Raw genomic sequence first — 10,000 nt, forward strand, 5'->3', positions numbered from 1 at the left:
GCACATCGCAGCGCAATGCCCAAATGAGGTTGACGTCAGCACCGGTTCAGTTACTCCCGTCCGTCTCAACCACAATGGTATCAGCTAATTATGAGTTATACGCAAGCTATGTTTGCATGTTTATTATTGAAGCGATCGCTCGCTCTTATAATTTCCATGACATATTTCCACATCCCGGTTGCCATGAGCCCACGCAACGGAGTCTGAGGAACCTGCTCGGGGAAAACCACAATAACAACTCGGGTAATCTGGATTAAAAGTTGCCATTTTGGGAACGGCAAAAAACGCTAACGAGCTCATGAATTGCCAAACGACCGGCTATACACAAAAAAAATAAAGAAAAAAAATAGAACAGTTTCGATGAACCTTGGACTTTCCGTTATCGTCAGCATGATGCAACAATTCAACAAATCTAAATTCCTTTATAAAAAGAAAGATGAAATCCCATTCTTAGATTGACACACGCACACACACACACACACACAGACGTCCACTCTCTCGAAAATCCAGCAGCACTTGCTTCCTAACAGCGGTCCTCATAAACCTCTCCTCTGGTCCCTAAAACCCTGGAGTGACAGGCGACGGACGGAACGGGGACGGCGCCGGGGGGCCAGGGACGGGATCAGGGACTGGACCATGGACGGAACTATACGGAACACGGGACGAGGGACCATGGACGGGACGGGGGACGAGGGACCAGAGACGAGGGATAAGAGACCAGGGACCAAGGACACGGGACCAGGGACCAGAGACCAGGGACACGGGACCAGAGACCAGGGACACGGGACCAGACACCAGAGACCAGGGACACGGGACCAGAGACCAAAGACCAGAGACCAGGGACACGGGACCAGACACCAGAGACCAGGGACACGGGACCAGGGATGGGACGAGCGATAAGAGACCAGAGACCAGAGACCTGAGACCAAAGACCAGAGACCAGGGATCAGACACCAGGAACACGAAACCAGAGACCATCGCTTCCCCGTCGACCGGACCGCGTTGATGATTCGCTTTTCAACTCGGATTCCCTTTGTCGAATGCATCTCCGGCGAAGCGAGGCCTAATTGCAAACGGAACCTGAAATTGTGAATCGGCCGCCGGGGTTCGTTTTTCTTCTTTTTCTTCTTCTTCTTCTTCTTCTTCTTCTTCTTCATCTTCTGTCGCGCCAATGGGGAGAGAGGCCAATGAAAGGAAAGGAAGGGGAGGGAGAAGGAGCAGAAGAGTAAGGAGGAGAAGGTGAAGAAAGGGGCAATGGCGTCGTGGTAGTAGCAGGAGGAGAAGTAGTAATAGTAGTAATAGTAATAATAGTAGTAGACGTAGTAGCAGTTGTAGTAATAGCAGAAAAAGAAATAAAGAAAAAAAAGAACACGTAGAGTGAGAGTGAGAGAGAGAGAAAGAAAGAAAGAAAGAAATAAAGAAAAAAGAAAGAAAGAGACAGAGAGAAAGAAAGAGAGAAAGAGAGGAAAAGAAAGAGAGAGAAAGAGAGAGAGAGAGAGAGAGAGAGAGAGAGAGAGAGAGAGAGAGAGAGAGAGAGAGAGAGAGAGAGAGAGAGAGAGAGAGAGAGAGAGAGAGAGAGAGAGAGAGAGAGAGAAAGAGAGATAGAGAGAGAGATAAAGAGAAAGAGAAAGAGAGAGAGAGAGAGAACGAAAAAGAGAAAGAGAGAGAGAGAGAGAGAGAGAGAGAGAGAGAGAGAGAGAGAGAGAGAGAGAGAGAGAGAGAGAGAGAGAGAGAGAGAGAGAGAGAGAGAGATAGAAAGATAGATGGAGAGTGAGTGAGAAAGAGAGAGAGTGTTAATTAGCGACGCATATTATTTTTCGGAAAAGAAATTCCGCCGTTATACATATCAATTACCATGAAATGTTTTTTTTTTCTTTTTTTTTCTCATGTTAACACAAGTCGCGGTGCCCGTGGCCCTGATTATAACGAGTCCACACCAAAATCTATTAAAAGTCCCCATAGAATAGTGTTGAATTCATTTAATGTTCAACCCGATGTTTGAACGACATGAATAATTATCTCCAAAAGCAAAATAAAAGGCGACTCATTAATTCGCGTCCATGTAAGTAAGTTCGCATTCAGTGGTAATATTGCACAAATGATTAAAATAATTCACATGGTTGAAAAACTCGCAAATGAGTTCATTCACGGGAAGAATCACTTGCGGTTTGTTTATTTTTTTCATATAACTTCTCTTTTATTTTTTTAGTATTATGTCGGTTAGAAATACTGAATCAACCAACATATCTGGCGATTATTCTAAGTGTTCTAAGTGTTATTCTAAGTGTTCTAAGTGTTATTCTAAGTGTTCTAAGTGTTCGGGACGTATAGACTGCCCTGTGTAATTGGGTTTTGCGCAGAATATAGTTTTTATTATATACTTTAGGGGTTACGCTTTCGACTGTGCATGTGAACATTTTAGGTTCCTTTACATGATTTACACTGTATGCATGGTAAAGAGACACTCCCTTCGTGTTTTTTAATTTTCTGTATAGCTAGACACACACACACACACACACACACACACACACACACACACACACACACACACACACACACACACACACACACACAACACACACACAAACGAAAACTAATTTTACTCAAAACAGGTTTCAAAAGTCTCACGTAAAACGAGGCTCAAGAAAGCTAATAATGGAACTTTATTACAAAGCCGAACGGAAAAAAAACAAAGTCCATCTTTGTTAATACAAATATATTGATTGGCAAAACACTCTTTCGCCTACCATGTGGCAGGATAGAATGCAATGCGATGACAGTGATGTTGCACGAACAATAAAGCAATGAAAGAATGATAAATTTTGAGGATGCTTTCTGTCATTCCTTCGATTAAAGATTCAATTGCATACTTTTCTTCTTTTAAAAATGCAACGGCTATGCCATGTTTTTTTATTAGCGCATTATCCCCGCGTATTTACTTTGAGATTCCCGTTTTCTTAAATACTTACCAACGTTTTCTATTAACGCTAATCTAGGACTAACCTTTATAATGCACCGAAGGATAATATGAAAACTCGCCAAAACCTTGAGAATAAATGAACAAAAAAAGGGGTAACATGCATTTTCATGACGCCGTGCTACTCTTCACCTTCGCCATCTATTAAAACGTAATAACATATCCTGGTTTAATGTTGATAACAGCTCGTTGAGACTATAAAACCGACATACGGGTTTTGAAGAGGACACGCCACGCTGCCGCTACCTCTCCCAAACAAGAGCTTCGACTCAACCCTTAAAAGCAATTCTTCTGCAAACCATCCCTTGGCCCTAGTGCACTAGCAACATGCATGAGGGGTCATGCATGGCTCTATCGATGTCCCTCCGTAATCAAGCTGAGATAGAGGCAAAGGCACCATGAAGATTTGACAATGGTTCCTCACGTGTGCAGCGCTCGGCAAACTCGGTTACGGCCCCCCTGCGTTTTCGTATATTAATTAATCATGTTTAGCGAATGATTCGGGCGGAAATGACCCAGTTTCTGAGTGGTTGTAGTGGTAATGCCTAGAACCGCGGGTATGTATTGATGTAAGTAAATCCATGTCAGCCAAACAGCACACGGGATCGAGAGGACAAGGTTGATCGAGTTGGGGTACATGGCAGCATCATGGGTGCACCGCCGTCCTGCCCTTTGGATCAATATTGCTGCGCTCTCCACGTTCTCCACCGCCAGCGCCCCGTGTCACAAGGCAAACTCACTTTTATGAATAAGCATTGCAGGGTCTGAAGCCTTCAGCCTGACCTATCAGCGAATGCATGCGTAAGGATACTGGTCTTTCTGGCCTCCGGCAACAGAGGGCGACTGGAAGCAGACACCTGAGAGAGAGAGAGAGAGAGAGAGAGAGAGAGAGAGAGAGAGAGAGAGAGAGAGAGAGAGAGAGAGAGAGAGAGAGAGAGAGAGAGAGAGAGAGAGAAGACGACGCCGCGCTTGACCTTTATGGCAGGTCTGCGTTAGAAGCATTGTCTTGCTCCCCGCGGCGCGTAACACACTGGTGGCTGCTAGGCGGGCGTTCAGTCTGGGGGCCAATGATATTAATTGAAAAAGAGGTATCGTAAAAAGTGCAGGTGTTCCGCGCCACGGTTGCCCCCTTGTACACCTCGTTCTCGTCAGCAGGTGGCTGTGACCTTTCGTTACTGCCTCGTTACCACTGGTACATCGGGGGACTGGATGGCCACACGGTATCGCTTGATGGAACATGCCGGTGCCGTCTGCACATTGAACCAGAGCTTACGCAAGGTACAAAACCGCACACGCGCACCTTGACTGAGTACCATTGATTTTGAAGAGCGCCCATGTTCAATCATTCATGGCCGAAGCCGACGGATCTATCTGGGCCAGCCTATGGGCGCGGTGCGCTCGGTCGTCATGGGGCGGCGGCCTCGCAATCATGGTCAAGATATGGGTGGTGACGCCCTTTCCTCCCTCGTTTCGCTTCTCCCGTGGGCACATTGCACACTCCACCGGCGCCCGAAGTATCGCAAGGACCAAGGGAAGCCACAGAAGGCACTATCATACGGCGTAAGCCATGCCGGAAGAGCTCAGGGGCGAATCCGGAAATGCCAAAAGGAAAAACAAAAAACAAATGTAAAGCAGAGGCTGACACTGACAATGACTCGCAGTATCAATAGCCTAAAAATCAGCGACAAATCCCGGCCATTGAGCCAAGCGTTCAAGCCTCCCACGAGACAAACGAGATTTTCAAGCGCGGCGAATCGCACAAATCATCGGCATGATAGCGGCGCTGCAGCATGGAGTGTCACGGACTGTTAATTCGGTTTGCCTCTGGAGCGACTGCCTGGATGGGAATCCGGCATCAGGGCTACAGGCCCCTCCTTCGTGGGCGCTGTGCCTAATGAGCACATCTGACGAGGCGGAATGCTTATGCACACATAAGAAGACATGGACACATAAGAGGACATGCACACATAAGAAGCCATGCACACATAAGAAGACATGAACACATAAAAAGCCATGGACACATACAAAGCCATGGACACATACAAAGCCATGGACACATAAGAAGACATGCACACATAAGAAGACAGACAAATACGAAGTCATGCACACATAAGAAGCCATGGACACATAAGAAGACAGACACAGAAGAATTCATGGACACATAAGAAGTCATGGACACATAAGAAGCCATGGACACATAAGAAGACAGACAAATACGAAGTCATGCACACATAAGAAGACAGACACAGAAGAATTCATGGACACATAAGAAGACATGCACACATAAGAAGACAGACAAATACGAAGTCATGCACACATAAGAAGCCATGGACACATAAGAAGACATGAACACATAAAAAGCCATGGACACATACAAAGCCATGGACACATACAAAGCCATGGACACATAAGAAGACATACACAGAAGAATTCATGGACACATAAGAGGACATGGTCACATAAGAAGACAGACAAATACGAAGTCATGCACACATAAGAAGACATGCACACATAAGAAGACAGACAAATACGAAGTCATGCACACATAAGAAGCCATGGACACATAAGAAGACATGGACACATAAGAAGCCATGGACACATAAGAAGACATGGACACATAAGAAGACATGGACACATAAGAGGACATGGTCACATAAGAAGACAGACACAGAAGAATTCATGGACACATAAGAAGTCATGGACACATAAGAAGCCATGGACACATAAGAAGACATGAACACATAAAAAGCCATGGACACATACAAAGCCATGGACACATAAGAAGACATGCACACATAAGAAGACAGACAAATACGAAGTCATGCACACATAAGAAGCCATGGACACATAAGAAGACATGAACACATAAAAAGCCATGGACACATACAAAGCCATGGACACATACAAAGCCATGGACACATAAGAAGACATGCACACATACAAAGCCATGGACACATAAGAAGACATGCACACATAAGAAGCCATGGACACATAAGAAGACAGACACAGAAGAATTCATGGACACATAAGAAGACATGCACACATAAGAAGACAGACAAATACGAAGTCATGCACACATAAGAAGCCATGGACACATAAGAAGACATGGACACATAAGAGGACATGGTCACATAAGAAGACAGACACAGAAGAATTCATGGACACATAAGAAGTCATGGACACATAAGAAGCCATGGACACATAAGAAGACATGAACACATAAAAAGCCATGGACACATACAAAGCCATGGACACATAAGAAGACATGCACACATAAGAAGACAGACAAATACGAAGTCATGCACACATAAGAAGACATGAACACAAACGGTCATGGACACATAAGAAGCCATGGACACATAAGAAGACATGAACACATAAAAAGCCATGGACACATACAAAGCCATGGACACATAAGAAGACATGCACACATAAGAAGACAGACAAATACGAAGTCATGCACACATAAGAAGACATGAACACAAACGGTCATGGACACATAAGAAGCAATGCACACATAATAAGACATAAACACAAACGAAATCATGTACACATAAGATGACATAGACACATAAGAAATCACGGACACATAAGAAGACATGGACACATGAGGTTGCAAAGATAAATCGAGAATGGATTGTGCTGGATCAATCCGAGATTGGATTAAGGATCTCCGCTGGATGAGTTGGAGTATTGAGTTACGTCTCACGAGGGAGAACACAAGAGCAAGAGAGTGGGGGGGAGGAGGAGGAGGAGGAGGAGGAGGAGGAGGAGGGGGGGGAGAGGAGGAAAAGGAGGGGGAGGGGAAGGGGGAGGAGGAGGAGGAGGAGGAGGAGGAGGAGGGGGGGGAGGAGGAGGAGGGGGGGGAGGGGGAGGGGAGGGGGAGGGGGAGGGGGGAGGAGGAGGAGGAGGAAAAGGAGGAGGGGCAGTGACAGGAGAAGGAGGAGGAAAAGGAGGGGGAGGGGAAGGGGGGGAGGAGGGGACAGGAAGAGGAGGAGGAGGAGGAGGAGGAGGAGGAGGAGGAGGAGGAGGAGTAGACAGGAGGAGCAGGAAAAGGAGGGGGAGGGGAGGGGTGAGGAGGAGGGGGCAGGAGGAGGAGGAGGAGGAAGTGTAGATAAGGAGAGGAGATGGGAGAGGGGAGAGGTGAGAGGGATAAGAGAGGTGATGGGTAAGTGGTGAGGGGAGAGAGGGATGAGGGGTGAAAGGGCAGGGGGCTGACAGGAGGGAAGAAAGAGAGGAATAGAGATGATAAGTAGAGGGGAGGAGAAGAGTGGTAGAAATGGAGAGGGGGAGGGAAGAAGAAGTGGGGAAGAGTGAGAAGATAGAAGGAGAGGAGAAGAGGGGGAGAGAGAGAGAGAGAGAGAGAGAGAGAGAGAGAGAGAGAGAGAGAGAGAGAGAGAGAGAGAGAGAGAGAGAGAGAGAGAGAGAGAGACAGATAGATAGATAGATAGATAGAGAGGAAGCGATGAAGAGAGAGAGAGAGGGAGAGAGATAGGAGCACAGCAGGAGGGCAGGACAGACCGCCCCCAGCGCACTCCAGCCAGCCGCATGTGGGCTCCACTTCCTCCTCAAGGCTGATGGTCTCGATAAGGGAAATACTTATTCAAGGCTCTTTAATGCGACCCGCACTCAAGACGAGGCCCGCTCTCCAGATCCCGAGATTGCGCGCCAAGTTTTCGTACATCTCTGGAACGGTCGTCGGCGGGTTTCGTGGAATCGATAGACGGATGGATGGATGGATGGACGGATGGGTGGATGGATGGATGGATGGATGGATGGATGGATGGATGATGGATGGATGGGTGGATTAGATGGATGGATGGATGGATGGATGGATGGACGGATGGGTGGGTGGATGGATTGGATGGATGGATGGATGGATGGGTGGGTGGATGGATGGGTGGGTGGATGGATGGAGTGTTCGGAAGGTGCCCTGCCTTACTTTGTCACTATAAATCATTCATATTTTTCTGACTGGACTACGGGAATGACAGCCATACCAGACGACGAAAACTATGCAAGCTTGATGCATGTATGGCCACGCATGCAGAGAGAGAGAAAAAAAAAAATTATACATCCGGACAAAATAAAATGCAGATACGGGCCACTGCAGTTAAAGAAGAACAATAGTAATGATCAAAGGTAGCAGCAGAGGTCGTGGCAATAAGGACACCAAATACAACAAAGGAACAAAAACAAGAGTAACGGTGCCATCCGCGTTAACAGTGCCACATTAAAGTCCGAAAGCCGTGTCGGCAAAGTGGGTTCGGTCCAACGGCGCAGCACGCCATGGCTTTAAAGAAGCACGACATACCTGAAAAAGACCTCGCTTGTGTCAACGCACTCACGCAAAACGTCCTCGACCATATTTACAATCCGCAAGCAAACGTGCTTGAGTTTCGGAGGTTTAGGGTACGGGATACGTTCCCATGCGCTTCGACGAGAGCGCCTGTGAGTGTGCGTGCGTGCGTGCGTGCGTGCAAGTGTGCGTGCAATCGTTCCAACAACAATGATAAATCTCTATTCATCGCATAAGCTAATACAATCTCTTTCGTCAACACCTGATGTTTCCGCCTCGCTGTTGCTAATGCATTCATCATAAGCTGTACTACAGTCCACTCTCAACTCTGGTACTTCAAGAAATTCCATCCAAAATCGCCTACGAAGCAGCAGCCATACTAAGAGCTTCACGAGGGACGCCCTTCCGAGCCTGGATTCAGCCTCCCAAAATCTCCGCCAGGGAAACGCGGGGCCCCGGCTATGCAAAAATCGCCCGTCTCATTACATATTCATGCGAGGGACACACCTCTAATGGAACCCGCAGTGAAAAATTAGAGCAAGAGAGGCCATCGTGGGGGAATCCCCACACGCGGGCCGCATGTATCATTATTCACGCCGGCTTTGCGTGCGACGGCAAGCGAACGAGGCTTTCCGCGGCTGGGACGACGAGGGACGAGGGAGGTGATGCCGGCGCTCCCTCCGTCTCCGTGACGTTTCAACGGTCCCTGGGGGCGTCGCAGCCTCGCTCTCACCTTCGTCTCCTTTCTCTCCGGACGCCATCTCTTCCCGCGCTTTCCAAACGGGCCGATTCGATTTCCCCGAAGCCGAATCACCCGGACAAATCCTACTCGATCTGCACGAGTCTCCGTCTGGCTCGGCCCCGTTCCTTCTACGCCGCGTCGGCAGGAGGCTTAGGCTCGGAAAGAGGGTAGAGGAAGGAGACTCTGCAGGATGGTAGGAAGGAGACTCTGCACGAGGGGAGGAAGGAGACTCTGCAGGAGGCACGGCAGGAGGGTCGGCAGGACTCCACCCGCGACAGGACGAGCGTTTGATTGACTTCCCTTTGTGGTTAATAATCAATGACAAATACCTCGTTTCATGCATGGAGCCATACATGATATATTTGGCTATACATAAAACAAATATTTTTAAAATGATAAAAAAATTAAAAACAATAAGCACAAAAACAAGAATGAAAATAATGAAATGAATAATAATGATAGTGATAATGATACAAATACTGATAGTGAACACAATTAATCGACAACTCTCTTGATCACAATTTCAGATCTTCTACCATCCGGAAATGCACCGACAAACCCGAGTCTTCCAGCCGGAGCCTATCGCTGACAACGCCTGATCAAGATCCCAACGAGTTGAACGGCAGCCCCCGCCCCCCCCCCCTCGACAGGACACGGCCGCATCACCCGCGGACTCAAGCGCCGCAACCGCCTCGTGTGGCCGCAGCCAGGCCTTTGTTGCAGCCTCGGCGCCCTTGGCTTGTTGAGCACGCGTCCTTCGGGGGCTGCCCGCCCGCCGCTTACACAAGCTGCCACGGTAATGTAGTGTCAGTTTCAAGCAGCTCTGTATGTACACATATGTACAGAGTGTATATGATATATATATATATATATATATATATATATATATATATATATATATATATATATATATATGTATATGTATATGTATATGTATATGTATATATATATATATATGTATATGTATATGTATATATATATA

The 10,000-nt window shown here is 47.2% G+C and overlaps 2 protein-coding genes across 2 annotated transcripts in view; one reads left to right on the plus strand and one right to left on the minus strand.

Annotated features, from left to right (window-relative positions):
• Positions 1–10,000, minus strand: part of LOC122246560 (procollagen-lysine,2-oxoglutarate 5-dioxygenase 1-like) — a 133,240-nt gene that overhangs the window by 65,978 nt on the left and 57,262 nt on the right. The window lies entirely within an intron of this gene.
• Positions 9,706–10,000, plus strand: part of LOC122258812 (immunoglobulin domain-containing protein oig-4) — a 19,119-nt gene continuing 18,824 nt past the window's right edge. The window contains exon 1 of the mRNA XM_043025040.2: positions 9,706–9,814. The gene's annotated coding sequence lies outside the window, so the exon portion shown is untranslated. The remainder of the gene's footprint in view (positions 9,815–10,000) is intronic.

The sequence above is a fragment of the Penaeus japonicus genome, unplaced genomic scaffold (genome assembly GCF_977035675.1).
Source record: "Penaeus japonicus unplaced genomic scaffold, GWHDUDI00000001_assembly GWHDUDI00000010, whole genome shotgun sequence".
In the NCBI taxonomy this organism is placed as follows: Eukaryota; Metazoa; Arthropoda; class Malacostraca; order Decapoda; family Penaeidae; genus Penaeus; species Penaeus japonicus.